We start from the raw sequence: 10,625 nt of genomic DNA, 5'->3' as shown, positions 1-10,625 counted from the left end.
GTACTCTATTAGTTACCACAGATCAGAGAGAACATATGGTATTTGTCTTTTGGGGACTGGCTTATTTCACTAAGTATAATGGTTTCCAGTTGCATCCATTTTTTATGCAAATGACAGAATTTCCTTTTTTTTCTCTGTAATATTTGATAGTGTATATGTTCCATAATTTCTTTTTTTAAATATTTATTTATTTTACTTTGAAAGTCAGAGTTATACAGAGAGAGAAGGAGAGAGAGAGAAAGAGAGAGGTCTTCCATCTGCTGGTTCACTCCCCAGTTGGCCGCAATGGCTGGAGCTGTGCCAATCCGAAGCCAGGAGCCAGGAGCCTCCTCTAGGTCCCCCACACGGGTGCAGGCCCAAGGGCTTGGGCCATCCTCTGCTGCTCTCCCAGGCCATAGCAGAGAGCTAGGTCAGAAGTGGAGCAGCTGGGTCTTGAATCGGCATTTATATGGGATGCTGGCACTACAGGTAGTGACTTTACCTGCTACACCACAGCGCTGACCCCCATAATTTCTTTATCCAGTCTTCAGTTGATGGGCATCTGGGTTGATTCCATATCTTAGGTATTGTGAATTGAGCTGCAATAAACATGGAGGTACAGATCATTGTCATATGCTGATTTTTTTTTCATTTGGGTAAATTCCCAGCAGTGGGATGGCTGGGTCATATGGTTGGTCTACATTGAGATTTCTGAGACATCTTCATACTGTCATCCACTAGGCCTGTACCAGTTTCCATTCCCACAAACATTGGATTAGGGTATCTTTTTCCCCACTTTCTCACCAGCATTTCTTGTTTATTGATTTCTGTATGAGAGCCATTCTAACTGGAGTGAGGTGACACCTCATTGTGGTTTTGATTTCCATTTCCCTAATGGATAGTGATCCTGAGCATTTTTTCATGTGTCTGTTGGCCATTTGGATTTCCTCTCTTGAAAAAAACCTGTTCAAGTCCTTTGCTGATTTCTTAACTGGATTATTTATTATTTTGTTGTTGTTGAGTTTTTTGAGCTCTTTATAGATTCTGGATATTAATCCTTTATCTGTTGCATAGTTTGCAAATATTTTCTCCCTTTCTGTTGATTGTCTTTTCAGTTTGCTGAGTATTTCTTTTTTTTTTCTTTTTTCTTTTTTTTCTTTTTTTTTTTTTGACAGGCAGAGTGGACAGTGAGAGAGAGAGACAGAGAGAAAGGTCTTCCTTTTGCCATTGGTTCACCCTCCAATGGCCGCCGTGGTGGGCGCACTGCAGCCTGCACACCGTGCTGATCCGATGGCAGGAGCCAGGTACTTATCCTGGTCTCCCATGGGGTGCAGGGCCCAAGCACTTGGGCCATCCTCCACTGCACTCTCTGGCCACAGAAGAGAGCTGGCCTGGAAGAGGGGCAACCGGGACAGAATCCAGTGCCCTGACCGGGACTAGAACCCGGTGTGCCGGCGCCACTAGGTGGAGGATTAGCCTAGTGAGCCGCGGCGCCAGCCGAGTATTTCTTTAGCATTGCAGAAGCTTCTCAGCTTGATATACTCCTATTTGTCAATTTTGGCTTTGACTGCCTGTGCTTCTGTGGTCTTTCCCAAGAAGTCTTTGCCTATGCCAATGCTTTGCACAGTCTCCCACAATGTTCTCTAACATTTGATGGTATCGGGTCATAGATGTTAGTCTTCGATGAATTTTGAGTAAATCTTCATGTAAGATGTAAGGTAGGGATCTTGCTTCATACTTCAGCATGTGGGGATCCAGTTTTCACAGCACCATTTGTTGAAGACTGTTCTTGCTCCACAGATTGATCTTAGCTCCTTTGTCAAAGATAAGTTGGTTGTAGATGCATGGATTGATTTCAGGAGTTTCATTCTGTTCCATTGGTCTACACGTCTGGTTTTTGGCCAGTTCCAGCTTGTTTTGATTGTAACTGCCCTGTAGTGTTTCTTGAAATCTGGTATTGTAATGCCTCTAGCTTTGTTTTTGTTGTTTAAGATTGCTTTTGCTATTTGGGGTCCCTTGTATTTTTTTATGAATTTTAGCATTGTTTTTTCTAGATCTGAGTAGAATGTTCTTGGTATTTTGATTGGGATTGCATTGAATCTGTAAATTGTTTTTGGTAGTATGGATATTTTGATGATACTGATTCTTCCATTCCAGGAAGATAGAAAATTTTTCCATTTGTTTTATATCTTCTTCTATTTTTCTTTAATGCTTTGTAATTTTCATCATAGAGATCTTTGACATCTTTGGTTAAATTTATTCCAAAGTATTTTTTGTAGTTATTGTGAATGGGATTGATCTTAGAAGTTCTTTCTCAGCCATGCCACTGTTTGTGTATACAAAGGCTATTGATTTTTCTGTGTTAATTATATATCCTGCTACTTTATCAAACTTTGGCTAAAATTTCCAGGATTATATTGAAAAGCAATGGTGAGAATGAGCATCCTTGTCTAGTTTCAGATCTTAGAGGAAATGCTTCCAGTTTTTCCCCATTCAATAGGATGCTGGCTTTGGGTTTGTTTTAGATTGCCTTGATTGTGTTGAGAAATGTTCCTTCTATACCCAATTTGCTTAAGGTTTTCACTATGAAAGGATGTCGTATTTTATCAAATGTTTTCTCTTAATCTATTGAAATAATCTTATGGTTTTTGTTCAGCAGTTTGTTAATGTGATATATCACATTGATTGATTTGTGAGTGTTGAACCATCCCTGCATTCCAGGGATAAATCGTATTTGGTCTGGATAAATGATCTTTCTGATGTGTTGTTGGATTAGATTAACTAGTATTTTCTTGAAGATTTTTGCATCTGTATTCATCAGGGATATTGGTCTACAGTTCTCTTTCTCTGTTGTAACTTTTTCTGGTTTAGGAATTAAGGTGAGGCAGGCATAAAAAGAGTTTGGGAGGATTTCCTCTATTTCAGTTTTTTAATAGTTTGAGAAGAATTAGAATTAGTTCTTCATTAAATGTCTGGTAGAATTCATCAGCAAAGGGTCTTTATTACTGATTCAATCTCTGTTTTGGTTATTGATTTGTTTAGGTTTTCTGTGTCTTCATGACACAATTTTGGTAGATGATATGTGTCCAGGAATCTATCCATTTCTTTAGGTTTCCTGATTTGGTGGCATACAGCTCTTTATAATAATTCCTGATGATTCTTTTTATTTCTGTGGTGTCTGTTGTTACTTTTCCTTTTTCATCTCTGATTTATTGATTTGGGTCTTCTCCCTCTTTTTTTATTTTTTTTTATTTAGTAGATATAAATTTCCAAAGTACAGTTTATGGATTACAATGGCTTCCCCCCCCATAACTTCCCTCCCACTCGCACCCCTCCCATCTCCCGCTCCCTCTCCCATTCCATTCACATCAAGATACATTTTCAATTATCTTTATATACAGAAGATCCATTTAGTATATATTAAGTAAAGATTTCATCAGTTTCACTAAGTAAAGATTTCATCAGTTTCACTCACACAGAAACACAAAGTGTAAAATACTGTTTCAGTATTAGTTATAGCATTACTTCACATTGGACAACACAGTAAGGACAGATCCCATATGAGAAGTAAGTACACAGTGACTCCTGTTGTTGACTTAACAATTTGACACTCTTGTTTATGGTGTCAATAACCTCCATAGGCTCTAGTCATGAGTTGCCAAGGCTATGGAAGCCTTTTGAGTTCACCGACTTCGATCTTATTCCGACAGGGTCATAGTCAAAGTGGAAGTTCTCTCCTTCCTTCAGAGAAAGGTGCCTCCTTCATTGATGGCCCCGTTCTTTCCACTGGGATCTCACTTGCAGAGATCTTTCATTTAGGTCTTCTTCTTTTTTTTTTTTTCCAGAGTGTCTTGGCTTTCCATGCCTAAAATACTCTCATGGGCTCTTCAGCCAGATCCAAATGCCTTAAGGGCTGATTCTGAGGCCAGAGTGCTGTTTAGGACATCTGCCATTCTATGGGTCTGCTGTGTATCCCACTTCCCATGTTGGATCATTCTCTCCCTTTTTTATTCTATCAGTTAGTATTAGCAGACACTAGTCTTGTTTGTGTGATCCCTTTGACTCTTAGACCTATCAGTGTGATCAATTGTGAACTGAAATGGATCACTTGGACTAGTGAGATGGTATTGGTACATGCCACCTTGATGGGATTGTATTGGAATCCCCTGGCACATTTCTAACTCCACCATTTGGGGCAGGTCCGATTGAGCATGTCCCAAGTTGTACATCTCCTCCCTCTCTTATTCCCACTCTTATATTTAACAGGGATCACTTTTCAGTTAAAATTTAAACACCTAAGAATAATTGTGTGTTAATTACAGAGTTCAATAGTACTAGAACAAAACAAAGAAAAAATACTAAAATGGATAAAGTATTACATTGTACATCAACAGTCAGGGCAAGAGCTGATCAAGTCACTGTTTCTCATAGTGTCCATTTCACTTCAACAGGTTTCCCCTTTGGTGCTCAGTTGTCACCGATCAGGGAGAACATATGATATTTGTCCCTTTGGGACTGGCTTAATTCACTCAGCATAATGTTTTCCAGATTCCTCCATCTTGTTGCAAATGGGTTTCATTGTTTTTGACTGCTGTATCGTATTTTATAGAGTACATGTCCCATAATTTCTTTATTCAGTCTACTGTTGATGGGCATTTGGGTTGGTTCCAGGTCTTAGCTATTGTGAGTTGAGCTGCAATAAACATTAATGTGCAGACAGCTTTTTTGTTTGCCAATTTAATTTCCTTTGGGTAAATTCCAAGGAGTGGTATGGCTGGGTTGTATGGTAGGGTTATATTCAGGTTTCTGAGTAATCTCCCGACTGACTTCCATAGTGGCTTAACCAGTTTGCATTCCCACCAACAGTGGGTTAGTGTCCCTTTTTCCCCACATCCTCTCCAGCATCTATTGTTGGTACATTTCTGAATGTGAGCCATTCTAACCAGGGTGAGGTGAAACCTCATTGTGGTTTTGATTTGCATTTCCCTGATTGCTAGTGATCTTGAGCATTTTTTCATGTGCCTGTTGGCCATTTGGATTTCCTCTTTTGAAAAATGTCTATTGAGGTCCTTGGCCCATCTCTTAAGTGGGTTGTTTGTTTTGATGTTGTGGAGTTTCTTGATTTCTTTGTAGATTCTGGTTATCAACCCTTAATCTGTTGCATAGTTTGCAAATAGACACAGAGAAAGCATTTGATAAAATACAACACCCTTTCATGATGAAAACTGTAAGCAAACTAGGTATGGAAGGAACACTCCTCAATACAATCAAAGCAATTTATGAAAAACCCACAGCCAACATCCTATTGAATGGGGAAAAGTTGGAAGCATTTCCACTGAGATCTGGTACCCGACAGGGATGCCCACTCTCACCACTGCTATTCAATATAGTTCTTGAAGTTTTAGCCAGAGCTATTAGGCAAGAAAAAGAAATTAAAGGGATACCTATTGGGAAGGAAGAACTCAAACTATCCCTCTTTGCAGATGATATGATTCTTTATTTAGGGGACCCAAAGAACTCTGCTAAGAGACTGTTGGAACTCACAGAATAGTTTGGCAAATTAGCAGGATATAAAATCAATGCACAAAAATCAACAGCCTTTGTATACACAGGCAATGCCACAGCTGAGGAAGAACTTCTAAGATCAATCCCATTCACAATAGCTACAAAAACAATCAAATACCTTGGAATAATCTTAACCAAGGACGTTAAAGATCTCTACAATGAAAATTACAAAACCTTAAAGAAAGAAATAGAAGAGGATACCAAAAAATGGAAAAATGTTCTCCCTCTTTTTTTGGTTAGTTTGCTGATGATGTATCAATTTTGTTTATTATTTCAAAAATTCTTCATTTCATTGACTTTGTATTTTTTATTTCAGTTTTGTTTATTCTATAATTTTTTAAAGATTTATTTATTTATTTGAAAGTCAGAGTTACATAGAGAGAGCAGAGACACAGAGAGAGAGAGAGAGAGAGAGAGAGAGAGAGAGAGAGAGACAGGTCTTCCATCCAATGGTTCACTCCCCAATTGGCCACAACAGCCAGAGCTGTGCCGATCTGAAGCCAGGAGCCAGAAGCTTCTTCTGGGTCTCCCATGTGGGTGCAGGGGGCCAAGGACTTGGGCTGTCCTCTACTGTTTTCCCAGGCCATAGCGGAGAGCTAGATCGGAAATGAAGCAACCAGGTCTCAAACCAGCACCCATATGGGATGCCGGCACTTCAGGCCAGGGCATTAACCCGCTGCACTGCAATGCCAGCCCCATATTATATAATTTCAGTTATTTCTTTCCTCCTGCTAATTTGGGGTTTTGTTTGTTGTTGTTTTCCTAGGTCCTTGAGATGCATTGGTAGCTCATTTATTTGATGTCTTTCCAATTTCTTGATGTAGACACTAATTGTTATAAACTTCCCTCTTAACACTGCTTTTGCTGTACCCCATAAGTTTTTTTTTTTGACAGAGTTGGACAGTGAGAGAGAGAGACAGAGAGATTCACCCCTCAAATGGCCGCTACAGCCGGAGCTACACCAATCCGAAGCTAGGAGCCAGGTGCTTCCTCCTGGTCTCCCATGCGGGTGCAGGTGCCCAAGAACTTGGGCCATCCTCCACTGCCTTCCTGGGCCACAGCAGAGAGCTGGACTGGAAGAGGAGCAGCTGGGGCTGGAACCGGCACCCATATGGGATGCCGGCGCCTCAGGCGGAGGATTAGCCAAGTGAGCCAGGTTGCCAGCCCCCTCCCATAAGTTTTGATATGCTGTATTATCAATCTTCATTTGTTCCCAGAAATTTTTTTATTTCTCTTTTGATTTATTCTATGACCCACTGTTAATTCAGGAGCATGGTGATCAGTTTCCATGTGTTTGCATATTTTCTAGAGACTCTTGAGTTGTTGATTTCCAGAATCATTCCATTGTGGTTGGAGAGGATGCATGATATGATTTTGATTTTCTTGATTTGCTGAGACTTGCTTTATGGTCTAGCATATGGTTTATCCTAGAGAAAGTTCCATGTACTGATGAGAATAATGTATACTCTGCAACTGTGGGATGAAAAGTTCTGTAGGTATCAGTTCCATTTGGTCCAAAGTATCAATTAGCTCTGTTATTTTTTTGTTGATTTTCTGTCTGTTTGATCTGTCCATTGATGTAAATTGGGTGTTGAAGTCCCCCATTACTATTATATTGAAGTCTCTGTCTCCCTTTAGATTCATTAACATTTCTTTTAAGTAGCCAGGCACTCTGTAATTAGATGCATATACATTGGCTATAGTTAAATCCTCCTGTTGAATTGATCCCTTAATCATTACATAGTGCCCTTCTTTGTCCCAAAAGAGTTTTAGTGTTAAAGTCTGTTTTGTCTGATATTAGGGTGGCTACACCAGCTCTTTTTTGGTTTCTATTAACATGAAATATCTTTTTCCATCATTTTGCTTTCAATCTGTATGTATCTTTGTTGGTGAGATGTGTTTCTTGTAGGCAGTAAGTAGATGAGTTTTTTTTTTTTAATCCATCCAGCCAATCTATATCTTTTAACTGGAAAAGTAACAACTTGGCCCTGCCATTTTCCCATAATGTGGGGAGCAACTGAGACTAGGCTAAGTTACTGGAATTAAGACTTATTCTATGCATCTGCTCTCCCACAATATGGCGCTGGGAGAGGAGTAAACAGCTTCTACACAGCTGCCTTTCACCAACTTGACAAGCTGTAGGAGCTGCTCCTGATTGGAGGAGAGCAGCATACTCGGCGTGTGGGTAGCAGAGTTGGGATTGGTGGAAGAGGACTATAAAGGAGGAGAGAGACGGCATGCACCAGGAACATCTAAGAGGAACATCTATCTGAAGGAACACCTGAGCAGCCCCCGAGAGAGCTGGCCGGCAGTGTGCCGCTCCCCCGCGGAAGTGGGGAAAGTGGCAGGGGGAACCGCCCTTCCACAGAGGTGGAAGGGATGGTAGCCAACCCGGGAAGAACCAGCAGCAAACCCGGGAAGGGCCGAGCAGACAAAAGAACAGCGCAGGGTCTTGTGTCGTTCCTCCACGAAGAGGGGGAGCGACACCATAAATATTCCTATTGGTTTGTTTCAGTTTCCTTTCTATTTTTACTGGGATATTTTCTGCCTTACATTCTTTCACAATGATGATTATCTTTCTGTTTTTCTGTGTGTAGCACATCCTTAAGCATCTTTTGTAAGGCTGGACAAGTGGTGACAAATGCTTTCAATTTCTGTTTGCTATGGAATGTCATTATTTTACCTTCATTCATAAATGAGAGATTTTCAGGTTACAGTATTCTGGGTTGACAGTTTTTTTCTCTTAAGACTTGGACTATGTCTCTCCATTCTATCCTAGCCTGTAGGGTTTCTGATAAGTCAGCTGTGACTTTAGAAATCATCTAAAAGTAATCTGGCATTCCTCTCCTGCACATTTTATAATCTTTTCTTTATGTTTTATTGTGGAAAATATGACTACAATGTGTTTTGGTGAAGATCTTTTCTGTTCATGTCAATTAGGAGTTCTCTGTGCTTCCCATACTTGGATGTCCCTTTCTTTCTCCAAACTGGGGAAGTTTTCTGTAATTATTTGACTAAATAGGCCTTCTCATCCATTCTATCTTTCCACACCTTCAGGAACTCCTAAGACCTGTTAGTTGGGTCAATTGATAATCTCCCACACTGTTTTATTTTTTCTAATTTCTTCTTGTTTTTTATGGTCTGACTGAAAAATTTCCAAAAATTTGTATTCTATCTCAAATATTCTTTCTTCTGCCTCACCAAGTCCATTGTTAAGGCTTTCTACCACATTTTCATGTGATCTATTGAATTTTTCATATCTAATATTTCATTTGGATTTCTCTTTATTTCATGAGAAATTTTTTCATTCATGTCATGTGTAGATTTCTTTAATTTGTGGCTTTGCTTCTTATCGCTTTTAAGTAATCCTATGCTTAATCGTTTGAATTCCATTTTGGACATTTCATCACTCTTTGTCTTCACATTTACTAATATTGAAGTGCTTTGTTGCTTTGAGCAGGTCATGTTTTCTTCTTTATTCTTGTTTCTTGAATTTCTGCATTATTTTTAGGTATTTGCTAGTTTTTTCCTCTGATGGCTTTTGTCTTTGAACTGGGCCTCAATGGAAACTATTTTTAAAAGTTTTTAATTTTATTTGAAAGGTATAGTGTTAGCAAGAGAGAGAGAGGTAAAGAGAGATCCCTGTTTGGTCTTCCATTCACTGGTTCACTCCACAAGTGGTTGCAATGGCTGGAGCTGGTCCAAGCTGCAACCAGGAGCCCAGAGCTTCATCCAGGTCTCCCATGTGGGTAGCAGTATCAGAGCTGTATCAGAAGTGGTACAGGGGCCAGTGCTGTAGCGTAGCGGGTAAAGCCACCGCCTACAGTGCCAGCATCCCTTACGGGCACCGGTTCGAGTCCCAACAGCTCCACTTCTGATCCAGCTCTTTGCTATGGCCTGGGAAAGCAGTAGAAGATGGCCCAAGTCTTTGGGCTCCTGCACCCACATTCGGGAAGACCCAGAGGAAGCTCCTGGCTCCTGGCTTTGAATTAGCACAGCTCCAGCCATTGTAGCCAATTAGGGAATTAACCAGTGGATGGAAGATCTCTCTCTCTTTCTGCCTCTCCTTCTCTCTCTATGTAACTCTGACTTTCAAATAAATAAAATAAATCTTAAAAAAAAAAAAAGAGGAAGAAGTGGGGCAGCTGGGACTTGAACCAGCACTCCAATATGAATGCTGGCATCACAAGCTGCAGTTTAGTTCACTACAGCACAGCACCAACCCCAGTAGTGAAAAACATTTTAAAATTTTCTTTTGTAACATCTTTTCAAAGATCCAATTTCCTTTAAAACCTAAGAATCTTTTCATTTGAATCAAAAACCTTTTCTACAAGGTCTTGCAGAAATTTGTTCCACTGTTTCATATAACAAAAAAAAAAAATGGGTCCATTTCTGAGTCTATTTCTGCAACTTTTCCTTATTTCAAAGCACAGAGCAAACTCTGGCCCTCTATTTTTTTTTTTTTCAAAGTACTTCTAGAAGTGTTTTAAGTTTAAACACTTTGGTAAACCATCCTCTGTTTCTGTATGTTGCAAATGATTTTATTTACTCTTTATGCAAATTTTCATAGTTTTTCAAAACATTGTCATATGACTTGCTTGGTCTTTGCTTAATACAGTTAACAATTATTTGAGCATTACTGACTTTTCAAATTTAATCTCCAAGATTTTATGATATAAGCATTTCTCTGTAAAGTAAACAGTAATGTGACATCAATCCCAGGTTTTTTCTTTAACAATAGGATACAGCCAACTATTGATAAGGTGCTATTAGTGTAGATACCAGCACAGTTCTTTTAAAACAAGCCATTAGGTTCCAGATATGAAGAGAAAGCATTAAATATGTAGAGTTAAGTAGTTATGCTCTTGCAGAGAGACAGTATAAGTTCCCACCTGCTGGTTCATTTCCCAAATGCCACAACAGCTGAGAAGACCAGAACCAGCACCCAGAAACTCAATCCAGGTCTTCCACAAAGGTGGCAAGCATCCAACTACATGAGTATGGTGGAAAAGAGTCCATTACAGGTGGTAATTCAGGAGAGAGTAGCTATTTTCTTTTATTCTGCCAACCTCTCCATTAGT

The sequence above is a fragment of the Oryctolagus cuniculus genome, chromosome 11, assembly GCF_964237555.1.
Source record: "Oryctolagus cuniculus chromosome 11, mOryCun1.1, whole genome shotgun sequence".
Classification (NCBI taxonomy): Eukaryota; Metazoa; Chordata; class Mammalia; order Lagomorpha; family Leporidae; genus Oryctolagus; species Oryctolagus cuniculus.
Note: the sequence above shows the minus strand (reverse complement) of the source record.